The following is a 13696-nucleotide window of genomic DNA, read 5'->3' on the forward strand; positions in this document are numbered from 1 at the left end:
TGCCATGTACAATGCTAACCCGTATACAAGATGCAGATCATTTACTGCAGAGAACAATCCTACGGTGTAGGAACTATGTGTCCCTGTGTTTATAGAAGAGAAAACTGAAGTTCAGAGAGGTTAAGCTGCTTGTCCACTGTGACACGGCTTATGAGTAGCGGGGCTGGGACTCACACCCAGGCCTGACCCAGAACCTGAGCTCATGTCCTCTCCTGTGACCAGCTCTCCCAAGCAGTTTGCCACCAGGATCCTGTCACGGTGCCAGCGGGGAACCGGCAGATGCTTTGGAGAAACCAACTCCCATAGACAGCTGTCTAGATGGTGTTGATATTATAAATGGTATTATGAAAAACTAAGGATACGGCTTATAAATCAGGCAAAGGGAAGTTATGATTCTTCTGGACACTCTAATCTATCTCCCTATAATTGCCTGTATATGAAATGCCTGCATGAGGTTATCGGAGAATTCCCCGGATCAGCTGCAAAGGTAAGATTGCAATTTCAGCAACCCTTGTTACACAAAACAAAGCAATCTGTTCTACTTTGACACTGACACCCCCGGCTTGCCAAAGTGACAGAGACAGGGACAGGGAGGACTCTGTCCACACTCCAGTTAAAAAGAAAGTAAGAAGTATTTTCTGGGTGTCAAGGCCTCTGGCCTCTAACCACACTAAGGAAGCGATCTCAGGGATACTTCAGGAGAAAAACCACAGCTCCAGCCCTTTAAAGCAGTGGTTCTCAACCTGTGGGTCGCGACCCCTTTGGCGGTCGAACGACCCTTTCACAGGGGTCACCTAAAACCATCCTGCATATCAGATCTTTATATTACGATTCATAACAGTAGCAACATTACAGTTATGAAGTAGCAATGAAAATAATTTTATGGTTGGGTCACCACATGAGGAACTGTATTTAAAGGGCCAGAAGGTTGAGAACCACTGCAAGTTTAAACCATCTTTAACCTTCAGTTCTAGAAACCCTAATTAAAAATCAATTCTGTTTTTGTTTTTTTGTTTTTTTGTAGTAAATCTGACAGTAATTCAATCTCTAATGGCAGCGGCAAGATAAATAGTATGTCAGGTAAACTCAGCACGAAAAATGACAATTTCATTGGCAATTTACAGGGTGTGAAATTTCTACCATGATAAAACATTCCTCAACAATACAGGGTAACCATCCCCGTAGGGCACGCCGGCCTACTAAAGAATGTCTGCCACCCAAACTATTCTAGTGTTCACAGCCGAGTTATTCTGTATGCACCTGGCACTGAGAAAATAAGTCAGGACCCAAAACAATAAACAAGCTGACATAACAAGATGATTGCAGCCTATTGCAGTCCAGAAAAATCTAATCTGGTCTCCTAACAGCATCACAATCTTTATTGCGACTGTGTGGGCCCCAATTCATCAGCCCGGTTCGGCGAGCCCTCCCTGCTAGTGCTCATTCCCTTTCGGGGGAGCCTCTGAGCAGGTACCATGGACTCGAGAGTCTGGCAATTTCATCCTCGTGCTGCACCTCCGTCAGGGCTCTCTGGCAGTCTTTGACGCCATTTGGGAGAGAAAAATTTGGCCTCTACCTGCTGGATCTCCAGAGAGATTCTGGAAGAAGGAAAAAAAAAATGGAGGACAAGTAACGCTCTCCAGCTCAGTGCGAAGAGAGAATAAAACACTGGCATCGCCTCTCATCCCTGCTGATATCCCAATAGTGTTCTCGGTGAGCTATCAGGTCAGGCAGAACAGTGAAGCCGTAGGACTGAAAGGGAAGGAGAGGAAAGGCGCTGATGTTTTCCAACTGCATGCCCAGGCCTTCAAACTAGTTTCTCATTTAAATCAGGCCCACGGTACTGATGCAGCTAGACATCCCTTTTCCAGAGGAGGAAACTGAGCCTAAGAGAGGTTAAGTAATTGAGGTAGGACAAGGAGTTCTAAACAAGATTATTGAATTAGCAGTTTTCAAGCCTTTTTTTTCTCCTATTGAGGTAAAATCTGTATAACATAAAATTAACCGTTAACCATTTAAAGGGTATAATTCAGTGGCATTTAGTACACCCACAGGGTTGAGCAACCATAGCTTCTCTCTAGTTTAAAACACTTTCATCACTCCCAGTGCAACTTGTGCCTGCAGAGCCGTCCCTCCCATTCACCTGCTCCCCGGCTCCTGGGCCCACTAGTCTGCTTTGTGTGGCTATAGATTTTTTACAAAGGCACTGGAACCCTAATCGACAAAATGAAAGTAGAGATGCTAACTGACGTTGGGGCAGCATCGTGGAGCTCCAGCCTTCCCAGATTCCAGTGGGGACACAGGGGCCCTGCGCCGGAGCCTTTGGGCTCCAGGGGGTTATTCTGGGGGGTTCTTGGGGAAATATTCTCTAAGGGGCTCTGTCCCTGCAGCATGATTTTTTCCCCCTTTTCACAGGAACAGATGAGATCATCAGACCATGGCAATGCTTTAAGCAGAAATGTCACAAGGTCTCTGCCCCCTGCTGAATGGGGGCCTGCACGCGTGATGATACACATGCAACTCTGGTCAGAGCGCCGGGTTCAGGAATCCTGCCTGGCTGCCTTGCTTGTTATGCACATCTACGGAGCCAGGTGGGGAAGGAGCTTCACAGGTTGGATCTCAGATAAGATGAAAGGAAGGGGTAACTGGAGTTTACCATGGATTCATCATTTCAACAACAGAAAATAACAGAAGCGTCAGAATACAGCCCTCCCTTTGGCTGGACTATTTCCTGATATTTCAACCAGTAGGCTCTGGAGTTGAAGCCGGGGCGACGCCATATGCTTTCCATTGGTGCTCATTAATGGTGAATTGGAGCCGTCCACAGAGCTGGCGTGTTAATCACTTTGCATGCTGCACCCAGCCCATCTCTCAGGCTTCTGCAGAGCCTGCTGAGTGGATAATGTGTCTTTTGTTCCGCCCCTTGACAGCGTGCATCAAAGCCCAATAAGATGAGAACAGGCGCTTGCAGCAAAGAAAGTAAGGGCTTATTAGGTGAGGAAGTGGCCCAGGCCCCAAGTCACAGGTGAGCAATGCTCAAAAGACCTGGCTCCCTAATGGTTTCCAGGCGATGGGTTATCAGGGAAGTTTCTGCACAGTTACGGATGGGCCACGGATGGACCTGAAATCTAAGTCTGCACTTGGATAACTATGGCCATCACTCAGGGATGCAGAAGGCAGTTCAAGAGCTCCGTGTAGTTGCCGTTGGGCACTTGTGTGAAGAGCCACACAATTCTGAAGATGACCTGACTCAGAAAGACACAACTGATACGCAGAGAGGGAGAAAGGTTAGACTGATGCAGATAAGCCCTCAGAAAGACACTGAAGAGAGGCAGGTGTGTTCCATTCAGCCATGCCCCTATGGCAGTGATGGCGAAGCTTTTGAGCTCGGCGTGTCAGCATTTTGAAAAACCCTAACTTAACTCTGGTGCCGTGTCACATATAGAAATTTTTTGATATTTGCAACCATAGTAAAACAAAGACTTAAATTTTTGATATTTATTTTATATATTTAAATGCCATTTAACAAAGAAAAATCAACACAAAAAAAATGAGTTCGTGTGTCACAGGCTCGCCATCACTGCCCTATGGTGAAGGTAGGTACCTGGTCTCCTGGGTTTCCAGAGCCAGTCACAGCTCCTTTAGATACAAGTGCGGGAAGCACAACTCTAACTTGCTAGAGCACCAGAGGACTGTACTGGCCCCCAGAGCTGCCACATCCAGGCACAATGGCTGCAGGTGCTCAGGCCACATCATCAGTGTCCCCTTTCCCCACCTCGCCAAAAAGCTCCCAGAAATTCTGGCTTAGCAATTGCAATGGAGACAGTGCCCTCACATCCCCAGTAAATTTAGAAAAATTTAGGGGCTAATGCTCATTGGATGGTTTAGGTCACATAACCACCAAGGAACCAAGACCCTGGGTGGCACATGCTCACTGGTCACTCCGTCCTTAGAACTCATGATGGAGTGGAACCAGCCTATCCAAACCATGAGGACCAAGGGGAAGAAAGCAAAGGAACTTTAGGATGCTCTTCCCAGAACATGGGTGCTGGGCAGGCAAAACCAGGGAACATTTGCTATCGCCCAGCCTCCCTTCAAAGAAAATCTGTTTTAAGTTAGTCTGAGTAGGTTTCTGTTCCTTGTCACTAGTCCTGGACTAACTATCAAGAAAAATGTCTGGGGAACAAAGATGAGTAAGACAGATCTCAGCTGTCAAGGATCTTACCTTTCTATGTGGAAGAGAAACAAAACGTATGGTAATTGGACATCACAAGTAAAAGCTTGTTCCAGGGTCCAGAGAACCCCAGGATTTCAAAGGCGTGAGACTACCTTTGCAATAGCTCTTGTGTCTATTTCTCCCCAGCTCTCCCATCCCACCTGGCCAGATTCCTGAAGCACACATTTTGCTTCCATTCCAAGACAGTTTCCACTGGCCAGGTAGAGCATTTTTTTTTCCCCAAATGCAAATCTGGTCATAATGGCACCCTCCTAGCCTCTCTAAGTTTCCCATTGCTCTGATGATCTAGATCAGCGGTTCTCAACCTGTGGGTCGCGACCCCTTTGAGGGTCAAATGACCCTTTCACAGGGGTCGCCTAAGACCATCAGAAAACACATATATAATTACATATTGTTTTTGTGATTAATCACTATGTTTTAATTATGTTCAATCTGTAACAATGAAATTGGGGGTCACCACAACATGAGGAACTGTATTAAAGGGTCGTGGCATTAGGAAGGTTGAGAACCACTGCTCTAGATTAAAATGTTTCTCCAGTCTTCCCTCTTTGTACTCCAGCCCACCTATGTCCTCTGAGTTGTAAGTTCTCCAAAGCTTCAGATACGCTGGGGAGGCCACCTGACATGCTGTTCACACCTCCAACCCCTTCGTAGTGATGAATTTATACCTTTCCTTCAGATCTCTATCCAAGGAAGACCACTCTAGCCAGGCTGCTTCAGATCGCCCTGCGATGCACAGCCAGTGTTGCCCATATTTATCTTCATTGCCCTTATTTCAGTGAGCAAATAAAACTTTGTTTGTCTGATTATTCCATCAATGAATCTTCCTTTAACACCAAGGTTTCTTAGCCTTGGATCTATTGACATTTTGGGCCAGATAATCCTATGATGTGTGTATGTGGGGGGCGGGGGGGGGGGACTGCCCTGAGCATAGTAGAGAATTAGCAGCAGCACTGGCTTAAGCATTAGACACTAGACACTGAGAGCACCTGCTCTACAGTGTTCTGTACTCCAGGAGGAAAGAGGCCCGCCCAATGCCTGGCGAATGCAGATGTGTGTCTCTCAATTCTAGCTGCCCTTCAGAATCACTTAAGGAGATTTTAAAAAAGTATGATGCATGATAGGACCCCATAGTGAGTAAATAGGACTCTCTGAGGAGGTGGGGTCCAGGATTGAGTTCTCGGCATCCAAAAAACAGTTAGATCTTCTGTACACTGGGGTTGATAATCACAGAATAGGCGTCCATTGTTGAAATCTTTGCTGGATGAATGCAAGGGAGGAATGGAGATAGTGATGGAGTGAGAGAGAGAAGGAAGGGAGGAAGAAGGCAGGGAGGGAGAGATGGAGGAAATACAAGGAAGGGAAAAGGAAGAGATAAAACCAGAACCTCTCGCTAGACTGAGACTGCAAAGAGAAATCTGGCTATTGCAGCTAAAAACCCAAGTTGGAATCATATTTGAAGAGCTATAAACATTATTTTGTTGTTCTTGGGGTAGGCAATGGGAGGCCAATGAACACTTCAGAGCAAGGATGCTTCAAGTGCAAAGTGGTAGTCTAAGACGTTGAGTGGGTCATCCAGCAAGAAGGGATTGGAATGAGGAGACCCAGGAACCAGTTGAATTCTGTTTAAAAAATGGGAGATGATGAGAAATGGAAAGGAAACAACAAATCCCACCGACTCTCTACAGGAGGACTAGCTAGGTGATGGTAGGTGATACAGGCAGGCTGCCTTTGGGAATATGGCAGCCGTGTGTTCATCGTCCTGGAGTTCAGTCAGGAAGACAGGTGGGGAAGACAGTTAAGCGTTACACAGTGATGCACAGAGAGCCCGGGAGCATAGAGCAGGCACCTCACCTGGACTCAGAGCTGGAAAACACTTCTCCCAGGAAAATACCTTTGCTTTAGGACCTCCGGGCTCAAGGTGGGAGGAAGAGGGAGAGGGAAGAGAACTAGGAAAGTACAACTGTATTCGGGTGAAGCAAGGGTGAAGCTGAGCAGTGACAGATGAGGCAGGGGAAGCCTTGGCTGATTGTGGAGGTCCTGGCAAGCCCTGCTCAGCATTTTCGACCTTATCCTAGGGGTCAGGGTAAGCCACGCAGAGAAGGGATTAAAGCGAAATAGCAGCACCATACAGATGTGCCTTTTTTTTCAGATTTCACTTCTGCTCTGGGGTGCAAAACAGAAATGTGAATAAAGAAAGAAGTTAGCAAATGTTTCAAAGGTGTTCCCCACCTGAGAGGGAAGGAGAATGGCCATTTTAGCGGGAATGAGGTAAAGAAGTCAGCAACCGAAATTACGAGATGAGGGGTATTGGAACATTTTGTTCCATTATTTTATAAAATCTCTGGCTCGTGGCACAGAGTCCCTATGTGGGGAAGAATTGAGGAGAGCCTCCTGCCATTCGTGACAGGCCCTGCAGACCATGCCCGGACCCCTCTTTGCCTGCAGGTGCTCATATTGCAGTAAGAAGAGCCTGGATTGAACAAACCAGGACTCCCTTCAACGCCGGGCAGTCACACATCTCTCCCAGGCAGTCTGTCTGTGTCCCTGAAGAATCTCAACCAGAAAAGAACACGGAGCGTGGAGCCACACCGATCCAACTTCAAACCCCTGTCCCACAGCCAGTCTGCTGCACAATTTCCTTAACTGAACGTCAGCTTCCTCATCTACAAAATGGGAAGACCAATACTTCCCTGTTTAATTGTGAGAATCCAGTGACATATAACATGTGGACAAATGCCTCAGAGGCTGGTTGGCAGGGGGTAAAGGCTGATTTCCCCTCCTCTCTGAATGGTGGCATCAAACTAGGTGGATTCATCACCAACTGCCGCTATTCACAGCCACAGACTATTCCACCATGAACAGCCATTTCCACAACAGGGATTCAAAATAGTACAGGTGGGGAAGGCTGCCTTGCAAAACACTCCCATGTGCTTGGGAGATGAATGTTGATAGGGTGGAGGAGAAAACATCAGGACTCCAGGCGATAGGGATATTTGAATAATGGCAGAGCCAGAACATCTGTAGCAGGTCAATAAACCACTCTTCTCTCCCTAGCAAATTCTCCATCTTGAGCTTCTGTAATATCGGCATCTTTGTTATGAAGTAACTGCTGATCTATTACTCTTACAGAGGTGTATTGAATGCATTTGAAGAAGAATGATGCTTTATTACAGATCAAAGGCCTTGTGTTTATGATTTACAGCTTGGTGGTGTCTGCCTACCTGACACCACCCACAGAAATGAGAAATCATGCAAAGGAAATGAACTTACCTTGATACCTGGCCTGTGTGTTTAGCCAGGACACGCCAGGTTGCAAGTGACAGACACACAACTCGAGATAGCTTAAGGAAACATGGAATTTTAAGGACGCTGAGGACTCTCATGAAACCATCAAGCCAAGGAAAAGGCAGAAATGCAGCTGGACCTCAGGAATTGTAAAACCAAGGATTCAGAAATACCGTGATTCTTTTTCCATTTCTTTCTGCATTCGTCTGCTTGTTTCCATATTCTTCTCTCTCACTAGAAATGGGTTTTGGCTACACAGCAAACAACAACAAAAACAGGGCCTCTGATAACTCCTGAGTTTTTTCCCCTTAAGATATCAGTCTTCTCAGTGCCAGGCCAAATGCCCTAATAAATGGACCCACTAGCTTAGCTTGGGACAGGTGACCATTCTTGGGCCAATCAGCTGTCTCCAGTGCAGACTGCTATACTGTGATTGGCCCATTCTGGGTCAGATATCTACACCTGCACATTCAGTTAACAGTGGCTGAATATAAAGCAGTGGTTCTCAACCTTGGCTGCACATTAGAATCACCTGGGAATCTTTTTAAAATCCTGATTTCTGGGCCTCATCCTCCGGAAATTCTGTTTCTTTGTTATGGGGTGGGGCCACAATATTAGTAACAAAGAATGTGCAGCCAAGGTTGAGAACCGCTGATATAAAGGGTCATTTGAGAATATGATCCCTCAAAAGGAAACCAGACAGAGGCTCCAGGCAGAGGGGCAGTCTCCAGAAAAAAGTGCCAGGCCTGACAGACTAAACCAGTGGTCAGCAAACTCCTTAGTCAACAGAGCCAAATATCAACAGTACAACGATCGAAATTTCTTTTGAGAGCCAAATCTTTTAAACTTAAACTATATAGGTAGGTACATTGTTATTAACTTAATTAGGGTACTCCTAAGGCTTAGGAAGAGCCACACGCAAGGGGCCAAAGAGCCGCACGTGGCTCGCGAGCCGCAGTTTGCTGACCGCTGGACTAAACCATGGGTGAACTATACCCTTCTCTCCCGGGAGTAAACATGGGGAGGACACTATTGCCTCAGGTTTCCCTCACTCACTTATTCATCTCATCATTTATGCATTCATTTCCTTCAGACACCGAACACTCATTAAAGCGCTATCTGTCGGGTAGTGGTGATTTCTGGGTTCAGTGTGGAGCAAAGTCCCCCCTCCTGCTGCGGATACATTTCTAACACAGACTCACTCACACCCTTCAGTGCCTCCGCGCAGAGGCACTCAGCCCATCTGGCAGGGTGGGAGCTCGTCCCCACTTCACACCGAGGACGCTCCTGTGGAGAAACCTGCTCTCTCTCTGAAGTATCAGCAACACACAGACAACTATCACACAGCTCTTCCCCACCTCTCAACACACACACACGCGCACACACACACGCACGCACACACACATGCACACACACACGCACACACACGCACACACACACACACGCACGCACACACACACACACACGCACATACACACACGCGCGCGCACACACACACACGCACACACACACACGCACGCACACACACACACACACACACACACACACACACACACCCCGGGATGCTCTACTAGACACTGAGAAAACACTTGAGTTTTCTCTAGGGAATGAAACATGTGTGGGCCACGTTCACGTGACTGTACTGGCTTGCCTACTACGGGAAGACCTGTGCTATACAGAAATCAGAAGTCGGCTCTGGTACAGACTCACAGGGTTTCCATGAACAAGAGTTACTCTGCTTTGTCCTTTAGTGTTCTCACCGGGAAAGTGAAGAGCTTCAGTATGAGATAAATCCTAGCAATCAGTTTTGGGAGAGAAGAAACAAGTACGACATTTTCAAAATAGGCCCTATAAAGAAATCTTCCCCTGATCTTTCGGCTTATAGTTCGGGACCATTTTTTTTCTTTTTTGTTGCAGTTCTGTGGTATAATCACGTTACCTCTTCGTGTTCCCTGCTACCCTGTAACTTCCAGAAGACAGAGACCAGCCCTCATTCATTATATTCCCAGTGCTCAACACAGGACCTGGTATACAACAGACACTCAGTGTTTATTAAACAAGAGGGTGGGTGGATATACGACACATTGTGTTGGCCAGACTCACTTGTCCACGGACATGTCATATCCGGCTCTCAGCAAAACTGTGATGTGATTCTTGAATCATGAGTTTGCAGAATAGAGAACTCAGGCTGACAGATCCCAAAAGCCACCAGAAGTCACATATCCTTAGAGGCTCTCTTGGCGTTGCATTCATAGAAAATCTGAGTCTATGAATACAGCAGAGATCAAGCACAAAATGCTCAATCCAGTATCAACGGGAGTAGTGGACGCTGCTCAGACACTTTTTTAAAAAAACTTTATTTTTGTTGTTCACATTATTACAGATGTCCCCATTCCCCCCACCTTTGCCCACCCAGCCCCCTCCTCTACCTCTTCCTTCTGGCCATCACCACACTGCTGGCTGTGTCTATGGGCTATGCCTATATGCTCTTTGGCTGATCCCTTCACTTTCTTTCATCCAGCCCCGCCTCCCCCCCACCCACTCCTCCCCTCTGACAGGTGTCAGTCTGTTCCATGTACCCATGCCTCTGTTTCTATTTTGTTCATCAGTTTATTTTGTTCATTAGATTTCAAATCTTGATAGCACTTACCAATTACTGAGCCCTTACTATGAGTCAGGCACCATTTAAGAGCTTTGAAAACACTGTCTACACAAGTGGTTCTCAATTGGGGTGATTTGACACGGTTTGGACATGATTTGACTGTCACTCTGGAAAGGGTTTGCTGCTGGCATCTAATGGGTAGAGGCCAGTGTTTCCGATAAACATCTTACATTACACAGGACAGGCCCTCACAACGAAGAATGGTCCAGCCCCAAATGTCAACAGTGCTAAGGTTAAGATAGTCTGATCTAAATTAATCCCCTCTACAACCCTATTATCTAAAAACTATTATTGTTATTACTATTATTATTACTTTCCTGATTTCATAGGAAAGGAAACCAATGAATATGTACATTGTTCAAGAAACAAGCTGAGATTAACAATAACTATTATTGTTATTACTATTATTATTACTTTCCTGATTTCATAGGAAAGGAAACCAATGAATATGTACATTGTTCAAGAAACAAGCTGAGATTTGAACCTATATTCTCAACACCTTTCCTATAACTCTTGGCAGGTCTTACCTACGAGGTCAAACTAAATAGGGACTTTACACGTACAACCCTCAACCTACTTAATATGTTGGGACTTGAAAATAGCCCGCTGTGCCGACATTAGATCTTTACCTAGTTTCATATGAGAAACTAAAGACGTTACTTTGGCCAGAGCTGGGAGTATCTTCAAATTGAATCCAGTTCCCCCTGTTGAAACATAATAACTTTTAAAGTAATCTAGTGTCTTCATTACCAGTGCTACATCCAGTTGTCGAAATCTCTTTTGAGTTGGTAGTTAAAAGGCCCAGGCACACATTCGGAACGTTATTGTGGCTGGCTAAAATGCTTAGCAACAACACAAACATCACTCAGAATCAAATTATCAGATGTACCGACAAGATGCTCCTCGATTTAATAGTGTGGTAAATGATGGCTGGGAGATGTTCTTTGAAGCTGTGGAGGCAAATGTGAAAGCTAATTCAATTCTCAAATGAATAAAAGTGAGAAACTGTTCTTATAAACCTGATATTACCAGAGATGGGGCCAGAGCGTGCTGCTGACTTGGATGGGGGAAGGAGAGAAGAGCGGGACTCATTTTATTATTTCTGATCGCAAAGAGCTGGGCTCTGTGACCACACAGGTTTGACCTTGGGCCCTGAGGGGAGACCTTCAGAGGGAGGGAGGGCTCATTTCTGACTCAGGCCAGCGGCAGGCTGACTTTCCCCTCAGTTCCCCTTGGAGCTGCTTGAGAGAGGAAGGGCCCTCTGAAGGAGCCCCAGGGCCTTGGGGAAATCAGATCTCTGTTCATTAGATGTGAGAGTGCAAAAGAGCATTTCCTGAGAGAAAGGGGAATCTCGGAATACCCAGGCCAGTGGCTTTCCGATGGCTCCACAGGGCCCTAGGCTCTCACAAATGTCTCTCCGGAGTAAGGGGTGGGAAGATTTAGAAAAGAAGCATGGCCTGACATTTGCTTTAATTCACATATAGATGGCTTAGGGGTAAGATATTATTTAGGGATAAAAAACTTTTGCTGCTGAAAGTCATGAGCCCCACTAGTCTACTCACTTAGACCAGGAAAGCAAGGCCCCAAGGCCGCATGACGAGTCAAGGGCTATGCTCCTATATGCCAATTCTCCTATGTCAATTGGGTGTCCAATAACTCAGTTCAGTTCTGGCACGACCTACCTGGGATTAGCATAAAGTCCACAGGTTGGGGGCTCAGTCCCATAAGACTTCCTTCTCTTCAGCTGCCAGCTGCCAGGCCCAGGAGCCACCCACACTTGTGCCTGCCCAGCTTGGCTATACAGTCAGGAATTCCCATGATTCCCCTTGACGATTAGCTAGAACAGCGGTCCTCAACCTGTGGGTCGAGACCCCTTTGGGGGTCAAACTACCCTTTCACAGGGGTCGCCTAAGACCATCAGAAAACACATATATAATTACATAGTTTGTGTGATTAATCACTATGTTTTAATTATGTTCAATTTGTAACAATGAAAATACATCCTGCATATCAGATATTTACATGACGATTCATAACAGTAGTAAAATTACAGTTATGAAGTAGCAACGAAAATAATTTTATGGTTGGGGGTCACCACAACATGAGGAACTGTATTAAAGGGTCGCAGCATTAGGAAGGTTGAGGACCACTGAGCTAGGACTCACAGAATCCAGGAAACACTCTACTTGTGACTGTAGTTTTATCATAAAGGAGGCAAATGAGCAACCAGATGACAAGATCTGGAAGGGTCCTGAACGCAGGAGCGTCTGTCCGGGGAAGTCTGGGTGCACCACCCTCCCACACACCATCCGTGTTCACCAACCAGGAAGCTGTCTGAGTTGCCGGGGCCGGAGTGTTCGCCAAGGTTTCATGGTGTAGGTGAGATTGGTAAAACCACTGACCAGAAGCTGGAGCTCAGTCTCCAGCTGTTCTCCCTGCCCAGGAGGTCTGGGCAAGCCTGAGACCGAAAGTTCCAACCCTTTCACCACTTGCAAGGTCTTTCTGGCCTGGCCAGACCCACCCTGGGGACTAAGGCTCCACCATGAGTCACCTTATTAGCATAAATTCAGGTGTGGTTAAAAGGGGCTCCTTATGAATAACAAAGTCACCCCATCACCCTGGAAATTACAAAGGTTTTTTATGCTCTGTGCCAGGAACCAGGGACAAAAACCAGATTTTCCTTTGTGTTAATCATACCTCCAGGGCCAACGTGGACACCACAGCCACTGTCATCTCAGCATGAGAGCTGGCTGGCTGTTTTCAGAGTGGTAAATAGAAGAGCGGAGGACAGAGGAGTAAAGGGAGACTCATGGATGCCAAGAGCCCGAGCCACCCGCTGGTAAAGCTGGTCTGGAAACTCGGTCTCTCAGCTGCGCTCCCTCAGAGTCACTGGAGGATGCCTGCCCTGTTTGTTTCCATTGGTGCTGTAACCAATTACCACAACCTCAGTGGCTTAACAGGGCACAGGTTTATCACCGATCTGGAGGTCAGATTCCGAAATGGGTCTGCAGGGCTGCGTGCCTTCTGTAGGGATAATATATATGTTTCCTTGCCCAGTCCAGGTTCCAGAGGTCACCTATATCTTTTTGTTCATGACCCCCTTTCTCTATCCCTCCATCTGAAACAGGTGGAATAAAATGTTCCCCCAAATTGCCCCATCGAGCCAAGCCCTGCCACCACTATGGCTATTATCAATAAAACAATCGTCTGGGAACTAACCTGGCTTATTTAAGTCTGTTTTTCAAATCTAAAACCAAGCCACCAACCACAGAGACAAACTCAATACCTGGCTGGGAAAATTCCTTCCAGCACCCCATAATAAGTCTTGCACTATCCCAGAATGCCTTGCTGTACTGAAGCTTACAAGGACCTCAGTGGGACCCCAACATTCCTAAAGAGGAAAAAGGTCAGTCAACCTACACCCTGATTGGTTGCCACTGGCAACCTCCATGTCCTCGAGGAATAAACACCTCCTAACCCCCACGTCCAGTGCGCAAAACCTGGGACCC

This window comes from Myotis myotis, unplaced genomic scaffold (assembly GCF_014108235.1).
Source record: "Myotis myotis isolate mMyoMyo1 unplaced genomic scaffold, mMyoMyo1.p scaffold_m19_p_5, whole genome shotgun sequence".
NCBI classification, from domain to species: domain Eukaryota; kingdom Metazoa; phylum Chordata; class Mammalia; order Chiroptera; family Vespertilionidae; genus Myotis; species Myotis myotis.